Source organism: Lactuca virosa, chromosome 4, assembly GCF_052849685.1.
Source record: "Lactuca virosa cultivar CGN04683 chromosome 4, Lactuca_virosa_CGN04683_v6, whole genome shotgun sequence".
Lineage (NCBI taxonomy): Eukaryota > Viridiplantae > Streptophyta > Magnoliopsida > Asterales > Asteraceae > Lactuca > Lactuca virosa.
Window position 1 is genome coordinate 533,696,655 of NC_136429.1, and position 9,852 is coordinate 533,706,506.

Here is a 9,852-nt window from a genome sequence, read left to right on the forward strand (position 1 = left end):
TTTATTATTTAATCTTTAAATCGGATAGTTATCCGAAGGAGTCAGCAATCCGATCCGAACTACGCCCATCGTAGAGCCGTATGCCCAGCGTACAGCGAAGTATGACCCGCCTCGCACTCGAGTGCTCCGATGACGCATGCAGTGACGATTTCCGAAGCGTACGCCCCGCGTACTGAGCATTACGCCCAATGTAATGGACATAATGCGAGGCTTCTGCCCCTATATAAAGGATGCGAGGGCAGCCGGCCATTTTGCTCCTTTTCTCTTCTCTCTCCCGTTTTGCCTCGTTTTTCGTGCCAGAATTATCCCGAATCCCCGGTATTATTCCCGAGTCCCGAAGCAAGTCCCGAAGCCCCGAAGATCCCGAGAAGTGAGATTCCCGAGCCGAAGCTCTGCCCGCAAGAAGCCCGGTTTTTGTGAAGATCTCCCGGTTTCATCGAAGGATACTACTTCTACAAGCCGTAGTGTTGTCTGATCATTTTCTGATCAAGTGAGTGTGTAGTCACTTTCTTCTAACACATAAATATTGAAGTATTTTATACGAAATACGTGTTATGTGTATATTTTGTTGTTATATTTGTGAATGCATATTCACTTTCTTCTATCTCATAAATATGATTTATTCTCTATGAAATACGTGTTATGTATATGTGTCTCATCTATTGCTTGGAATATGTATTGAATGAGAATGCTATACAGGTTTTAAGCTATGTATAAAAATATATATTTTTATCTACTAATATGTTGGGTAGAACATGGGTAGATAGTTGATGTGTGATAAACAGATGAGAGGCCTCAATGTTGTTTTTGATTCAGTCGTCTAGCGGAGTTTAGATGACGACCACAGACTTTTCTAGACAGTCCTGTGGAACGCTAGCAGGCTCGCCACGTGTAGGTGTTAATGAACTTGGGTGTTCATTCGCTGTACTCCATCCCCCTCATGGTTGCCTTATTTGACATATATTGCTGGGAAACCCCCGAATGCATGTGTTGTCGCCCCGATGAAATATTCTTAGACTAGGTCCCTTGTGTTAGTTGTTTTAGGGACATAAAGTGAGAATAACGGGAATGGGTAATTGGGTTATTGTTGGTTAATGAAAATAAATTTAATCACTTATTGTGGGTTGAAAACCCTATATGCTCACCAGGCTCCCAAGCCTGTCCCACTCAGTTTTCTTTGTATTACAGGTAGTAGCGCCAAAGCATAAGTTGGATGACTTGTCAAGTTATTTTTGGATTATAGACATGTTGTTGTAAATAACTGTTGTAAGGTCTGTATTGAAATGTTTATGCTTTTGGTCTGTTTATCGGAACATGACATCTCGAGTATTGTAATATAATGAAAAATACATTTCTTTAAGAAATGCTTTGGTCAATCTTATTTTTATCATATTTTGTTTTGGGAACAAATTCCGCAACTCTTTTAATCAAAGGATTACTCTGAAATCATTTTAAAAGCATAAATTAAATCGGTCTTTTCTGGCCGTGATTTTGGGGATGTCACAGAAACACTTAACCCTAATTGTCATTTTATGTGAAACCCTAATTTTCACTTGGACTTTATTGTTGGGCCTTTCGATTGGACCTTGATGATTGTGTTACTAATGGGCCATATAAGATCAAGCAAATGGACTAGAATAATTAATGGGCTTTGAGGTAAGGCCTATGTAAGGGACTTGGGCCCAATTTGGAAAATTGGGCCATAGATGGGCCATAATTGGGCCTGTATGATTATGTGATAATGGGTCATGGGAATTGGATTGGAGTAATCGGATGGGCCTTAAGGAAAGACCATGTAGAGGTCTAGGCCCAATTTGGAAAATTGGGCCATATGTTGGGCTTTGGCCCATTATTTGACTTTTGGGCTTTTGTAGTGTGAGTTAGACCTTGGGCTTGGAACCCAGTTATTAATTGGGTATTGTTTGATGTTGACAGTTCGGGAATCTGTCAACCAGCAGCTAGAGTTGTATCTGCGGGACTTCAGCAGTGCCAGGTAAGTTTTCCTCATTATACTCAAGGGTCTAAGGCACCAAGGCCGGCCCTTTGGATTGTTATCAAGTTATGTTATGCTAGTATGATCTGTTAGATCGGTATCCTAGAGGGTAGGATAATATCATATGATATGTGGTATGATCTGTTAGATCGGCATCCTGGTAGATAGGATGGTGTTATGCGCTATGTGGTATGATCCGTTAGATCAAGTATTGTCTATAGACTGCTATGTGATTATCTGTTATATGTGCACAAATTTGTTTGGCGTTTGAGGCTTATCTGCTTTGTGCGAAATCCAATAGACCTGGCATTCCAACCTGTTGGTTGTGGGCCGTGAGTATTCCATCCCGAGGATGATTGGACTCATAGTATGTGGGCATTCCAACCTGTTGGTTGTGGGCCTGGGGTATTCCAACCTGATGGTTGATTGGACCCATAGTGTGTTGGCATTCCAACCTGTTGGTTGTGGGCCTGGGGTATTCCATCCCGAGGATGATTGGACCCATAGTGTGTTGGCATTCCAACCTGTTGGTTATGGGCCTGGGGTATTCCAACCTGATGGTTGACTGGACCCTTAGTATGCTGTTTATGATTGTATGTGTATTGTTGTGGGTATGAGTATTTTGGAGGAACTCACTAAGCTTTGTGCTTACGGTTTCAGTTTATTGTTTCAGGTGCTCCAGATGTCTTGGCAAGGCGAAGGCGTGACCGTACACATCCTCGTGCTTTGGACTTATGGGTTTTGGGATACTCTGATATTAAACTATTTTGAAAACATTTTGTAATAACTAATGGTTTTTGGATGTTTGAAAAAGTTTTAAATTGGCTTGATTTTTATGGGTGTTACATTTTGCCCTTGCTAAAAAAATATTCTCGCATTCTGGTCCTCTGGCTAGTACGCTTAGCGTACTAGCTAGATCACGATTGCGGGCATCGACCACGTACGTTGGGCGTACGTAGGTTATGTTGGGTGTACGCTGGCTTAGGACAAACCCTAGTTTTTAGGGTTTGTGCCATATTTAAGCTTCTTAAACCCATCCCCTGACCATTTTAGGCCAGCCTCCATATCTTGAAAACCCTAATATCCTCCCTTTGCCTATGTGTGGTGCTTTTGAGCTCTTGTAAAGAACTTTGGTGTGTTTTGTGTATCTTGAAGTGGTAGAAGAAGATTGAAGACTTATTCCTTGGAGAAGAGCTTAAAGATCTAGATTTAGCTTCTTCATTTCGTGACTTTTGAGGTATAAAGTCCATAATTTGCCAACTCTTTGTATAGTTCTTCTCTAAGGCTTGTTTATGGCTATTTTGGTCCCTTTTGGTTGGTCCTTGTGAGCTAAGGTCGTTTCAGAAGCTTAAACTTTTAGATATGGACATTTTAGGGTCCCTTAATCATAAAAATGCAAACTTTATGGTGCATATGGGCTCATGCATGTGTTAAGACCCTTTGTTAAGCTCTTTTGAGCTTTAGAGCCCCATTAAGCCATGCATGCATGTAAAGCTGCCAACTTTACGTGATAAATCATCTTTTGGGACGAGATCTAAGAGTATGGAGTAGGGGCTAAATGGATTAAGTGCTTATTGATGTGGGGTGGCCAACTGGGGAGTACACTGGCGTACAAGCTGGTACGATGCGTGTACTAGATCAAGAGCGTGTAGGCTAAGCGTACGAGCTGAGTACGCCCATCGTACTCAGCAGGTGGACTTCTTGGTTTGGGCCTTGTGTGGACCTTTGGAGTTTAAGGCTTTGTTGGGTCATCATAATTCTAGTTTGGACTCTTTTGGAGGAAGGCCCACGAAGGGATTTGGGACCAATTCGGAAGATTGGGCCATAGTTGGGCTTGGGTGACCATTTTGGAATCGGCCTTTTTGGATAATGGGTTTAGGCTTTGGCCTTGGGCTAGGTTAGGTAAAGGGTAAAACGGTATTTTACCCTAGTTTGGACTCTTAGTATGAGTCAGGATCCAATTATTAATTAGATGTTATTTTATGATGATAGTGTGGGGATTTTTAGACTAGCAGCCAGAGATTTATCTGTGAGATTCAGCAATCTGAGGTGAGTTTCCTCACTGTGTTTAGCGGGTCGAAGGCAACAATATCATCCCATGGTTTGATATGTTAGTATGCTAGTTGTTTGCGTGACTCTTGCATGTGATGTGTGTTATATGATTACCGGGTTGACCCTGATGTCGGGTGGGGCCCGATGACCATTCTGTATGCTATGTATCTTTGTGATTATTGCATGTGGTATGTATGTTTCTGATGATATGTATGTCGGGTAGGGACCGATGACTTCCAGATATGTATACCGAGCGGAGTTCAATGCTCATCCCAAAAGTAAGGCTCATCCCAAAAGTAATATTTTATTTCTGAAAAGAATTTCTTCTTTTGTTGGCGGGTAAGATCTTTTGGGATGTACTTGCTAGCTAAGTAATTAGCTATGTCTGCGAACCATGGCTCTTCTCCCGTAGTCACCATAATGTACTCATCCGTAAAATCATCTCCAACTTTATCTTCTTGCAATTTCGGGTTTTTAAGCCTTGATAAGTGGTCGGCTGCTACATTCTCCATTCCCTTCTTATCGCGTATCTCGATGTCAAACTCTTGAAGAAGTAGAACCCATCGTATCAATCTTGGCTTGGCATCCTGCTTGGCAAACAAATACTTGATAGCAGAGTGGTCAGTAAAACAGTTGTTTTAGATAAAACTAAATAAGCGCGGAATTTATCAAAGGCATACACCACAACTAATAATTCTTTTTCGGTGGTGGTGTAATTCTCTTGGGCCGGATTTAGAGTTTTACTTGCATAATAAATGGGTCGAAAGTGCTTATCAACCCTTTGACCAAGGACAGCTCCTAATGCAAAATCACTAGCATCACACATTATCTCAAATGGTAAATCCCAATTCGGGGCAATAATGATCGGGACATTAGTCAATTTTTCTTTCAAGAATTCAAACGCCTCTAAACACTCTTTAGTAAAATTGAATGGTGCATCTTTCAAAAGCAATTGTGTTAGAGGTCTAGTTATTTTGGAAAAATCTTTTATAAAACGCCGGTAAAAACCTGCGTGTCCTAGAAAGCTTCTAATGCCCTTCACATTAGTTGGCGGGGGTAATTTGGCAATTGTGTCAATCTTTTCCCGATCCACTTCAATTCCCGATTTGGAAATCTTGTGGCCTAGAACTATACCCTCCTTGACCATAAAGTGACATTTCTCCCAATTAAGAACTAAGTCGGTTTTTTCACACCTAGCAAGCATTAGATCAAGGTTAGTGAGACAATCATGGAAGGAAGATCAAAAAACAGAAAAATCATCCATAAAGACTTCCATGAATCTTTCCACCATGTCGTGGAATATGGCTGTCATGCACCTTTGAAATGTCGCGGGTGCATTGCATAACCCAAAGGGCATGCGACGATAAGCAAAAGTTCCACTTGGGCAAGTGAAAATGGTCTTTTCTTGGTCCATGGGGTCTATGGGTATTTGGAAATAACCCGAAAAGCCGTCTAAGAAACAATAAAAACTATGGCCCGATAATCGTTCTAGCATTTGATCAATAAAAGGTAAGGGGAAATGGTCTTTACGAGTGGCATCGTTTAGTTTTCGATAATCGATGCACACTCTCCAACCGGTTACCGTTCGTGTCGGAATAAGCTCGTTCTTCTCGTTGGTTATGACCGTCATTCCTCCTTTCTTGGGCACCACTTGGACCGGACTCACCCACGGACTGTCGGAAATAGAGTAAATGATCCCCACATCTAAGAGCTTGACTACTTCCTTCTTGACCACTTCTTGCATGTTTGGGTTTAGTCTTCTTTGGTGTTGCACAACCGGAGTTGCTCCTTCCTCCAGGTTAATCTTGTGAGAACAGTAAGAGGGACTTATTCCCTTGATGTCGGTAATGCTCCATGCTATGGCCCGCTTTCGTTTCTTCAAGACTTGAACTAGTTCTTCTTTTTCAGATTCGGAGAGGTCAGAGGCTATTATAATTGGCTTTTGATGACCATATTCAAGGAAAGCATACTCCAAGTGATCTGGTAATGTTTTGAGTTCCGTTTTTATGTTCTGCATGTTGCACTCGCCGAGTACAGGTGAGGGACTCGGCGAGTCGGCTGCAGAATTCACGAATTCAGTTGTTTCTTCACATGGACTCGGCGAGTAGATCGGCCCTACTCGCCGAGTAGCTCTATCAGATTGCTTTATTATTTCTTCATACTCAGCTTCTTCTAGCAGCCTCTCGATTTCCATTAAGTCTTTTTCAGCATCAAATTCTTCATTAAAGATAGTGGACTTGTTGGAATCTTCATTATCGCATTCCTCCATCAATTCATCAAACATGTCAATCGAGAATGCCATGTCATCACTATTCCTCGCATGCTTCATAGCTTGATCAACCCCGAAAGTGACTGAATCTTCTCCTACCCGTAAAGTAAGCTTCGAGTCTCTCATGTCCACTATAGCACTTGCCGTGTTGAGGAAAGGTCTTCCAAGGATGATCGGGACTTGAGGATCCGCTTCCATGTCTAGAATTATAAAATCTGCGGGAAATACAAACTTGTCCACCTTGACCAATAAGTCTTCACATATTCCTCTTGGAAATGTGACTGTTTTGTTTGCTAAGTGAATTGCCATACGAATTGGCCTCGGTTCCGGGAGATCCAATTTCTTGAAGAATGAATAAGGCATTAGGTTCACACTTGCTCCCGAATCAGCCAAAGCATAAATGGTAGCCAAGTTACCAAATTGGCAAGGGAAAGTCAAGCTTCCCGGGTCACCCTTCTTCTTTGGTAATTTGTTTAACATGGCAGCTGAGCAATTTTCATTAAGTACTACTTCTTTCACCTCCTCCATCTTCCTTCTATTGGTTAGAAGCTCCTTAAGGAATTTTGCATATTTTGGCATTTGCGCGACTGCTTCGATGAAGGGAATGTTGATTTGAAGAGCTTTAATATGGTCAAGAAACTTCTGGTACTCCTCTTCCTGCTTTTCTTTCTTAGCTCGGGCTGGATATGGCATTGGAGGCTGAAAGGGCTTTTCAGGAATTTGATTTTTGGAGTTTGGCAGTGGACTCGTCGAGTCCATATTCTGGACTCGGCGAGTAGGGTCTGTACCATGCAGCTTTTGATTTTGGTCTTCTTTTCATGCATCCTCCTCTTGTAATTCTTTGGGTGCTTCAGTCTGAATTGGGGCCAGAGGAGTAATTATCTTCCCACTTCTTGTTGTGACAATATTTATGTGCACGCCTCGTGGGTTGTTTTCGGTTTTACTAGGAAGTTCCCCCGGTGATCTTTGATTGATTTGTTGAGCAAGTTGCCCCAGCTGCGTTTCAATATTGTGGATAGATGCTTGTTGGTTTCTGAGCATGGTTCTTGTTTCTTGGATTGCAGCATCATGATCATTATGTCTCTTTTCTGAAACAGTTACAAACTTGGTAAGCATCTCTTCCAAACTTGGTTTTCTTTCTTGTGCCGGCTCCTCCTTTTGGTAAAAACCTCTCCCTTTTTGTTTGTACCTCTCCTCCTTAGCCTTCTTATACTCGTCATAAGGGAGCCACTCTTTCTTTGGTTTACGCCAATCTTCATCATATCGGTCCCCACTTGAGTAACATACTTGCACCTTCTTATTACCATTTTCATCCAAGTCGCAGTCTCTAGTAAGATGAGGCCCATTGCAGTTCTCACAACCCACCCGAATAGCATGTATCGTTTGATCCATTTTGTCCATCCTCCTATCCATGGTTTTTAGCATAGCCATGACTGCTGACAAGTCTTCTGAAGCTGCATAGGCGGCCCCCCTTGTCACATCATTTCTTGGATTATGGTATTCTCTAGAATGCTTAGAGAATTCTTCAATTAGTTGCTTTATCACCGGAGGTGCCTTCTTCGTGAGTGGACCTTGCGAGTCAAGTAATTGCCTTGTTGTAACATTTACTCCATCATAAAAGATGGATACTTCTTGTTGACTATTGAGGTCATGATGTGGGCAATTCCTTAGCAGGCTCTTGTACCTCTCCCAAGCTTCATATAGTGATTCTCCAGCTTGTTGTTCAAAGTTAGCTATGGCTTTCTTTAGCTTGGATATCTTGGATGGTGGGCAAAATTGATCAATGAAATCCTCTTTCATTTGGGCCCATGTAGTGATAGATCCGGGGGGCAATGACTTGAGCCAATCCTTTGCAGCACCTTTCAAAGTAACCGGAAGCATGCGAAGTAGCTGAGTTTCTCGAGGTACGTTTGGAACATTGAAATAATCAGCTACATCATTGACTTCGTCCAAGTGTTTGTAAGCGTCTTCGTGGTCTTTTCCGGTGAAGGGGATCTCCTTAAGTAGAGCCAGAATGTGACCCTTAAGCTCAAAAGTAGCAGTTGCGGGAATTGCGGGTTGCACAAGTCCCGGGCCGGTATCATCGCGTATCCTCTTCTTCCATTTCCCCATGGGGACTTCATCGATGTTGGCCATAGTAATAGCTAATTCGTCGTCGGAATCGGAAACGTGCCCGAATGTAGGGTCTTCTTCTCCTTCGGAGTCGTACTCGGTATCTTCTCTGATTGGGTCATCGCTTGCGAAAGAGGCGCTGGATGCTCCTGATTTGCTGCCCTTCTTCTTCCCAAAAACAGTCTTCAAGCTAGACAAAGGTGATTTCTTAGGTGTATTCGAGCTTTCAACGTCTTTGCCTTTGTTCTTTCTCAATGCGGATTCTGGGTCTTCAAAAGGGGGTACCAGTGGAGTGTTTGATCCTCTGGTCATGAAAATCCTGAAAATAAACAAGAAAAACGCGTAAAAAGAACAAAAGATGAAACAGAACTAAAATAACAATTAATTGCCAAACAGCAGGGTACTCGCCGAGTAGGTGCGAGTGCACTCGGCGAGTAGCCTGTCTAAACAAAAAATTAAAACAAACTAATTAAAACTTCTAAAAACTAATAAATTCTAAAACCTAACCTACTTACTGAATTACTAAAAAAATAAACTTTGTGCAAGAAAAACTCACACAAAGGATCGAAAAAATTAGGAATTAGATTTAATTTTTGAACTGTTCCCCGGCAACGGCGCCAAAAACTTGATGTGTGTAAAATGCACTGGTTTTAATCCTACTTTTAAATTATAAATTAAGCACACAAAGGCAGTGAACCTGTCTTTTAGTGGTATAGTTGGATACGTAGAGTGTCGAACTCAGGGAACGGAAATTAAACTAATAACTAATTTTAACTAAGCAAGTAATAAAAGTAAAGGTTTTTTTTCTCTAGTTTTATAAGACTAGAAACTTGAACACACCACGTAACAAGTGATTAACTAAAAACTAAAACAAGTAAAAAATCACCAAATTTGATAAAGAGTTTCTGTTTAGGTCCAACCAATTCACTCCTATGGTTATTTTTGTAATAATGTGATAAATTAATTGTTATTGGTTACCAACTATAGTGGGTAGATTCGTGTTCACTAATACTAACCCTTAGACAATTAATCAATTCAAGCAGTGGCCAATTGTTTAAACTAATTAATTACCTAGTTCAATTATTTGGATTAAATAAGATTTGTAATTGGTTAATTACGTTGGTGATTCAATTAACCTCTTGTTTGTTGGTTTCTCAAACAAGCTCACACATTAATTTACCCATTCTCTAGTTAATCCTAGTTTCATGTTCATTATTCCTAGACATATGATAAAGTGTTCACATAAACATATGAGGTTAACAACTAAGAGATGTTCATGCAGCTTAATTGTCTTCCAATTAACAGAACATAGTTGTGGTTAATGCATAAGGATCTTTAACAAACTTAATTTAATAAAATCACCAATAAGCAATCAATAAAAGTAATAATTAAACCATAGGAGTAATTTGGTTTTTCCTAAACAGAA

General features: G+C 41.0%; 1 non-coding gene and 1 pseudogene across 1 annotated transcript; one reads left to right on the forward strand and one right to left on the reverse strand.

Moving 5' to 3' along the window:
• Positions 1 to 4,305: 4,305 nt before the first annotated feature.
• Positions 4,306 to 7,007, reverse strand: LOC145107206 (uncharacterized; annotated as a pseudogene).
• A 952-nt stretch (positions 7,008 to 7,959) lies between these two features.
• LOC145110277 (small nucleolar RNA R71) lies at positions 7,960 to 8,066 on the forward strand. The gene has a single exon (XR_013709661.1). It is a non-coding gene; the product is annotated as a small nucleolar RNA R71 (small nucleolar RNA).
• The last annotated feature ends 1,786 nt before the right edge of the window (positions 8,067 to 9,852 follow it).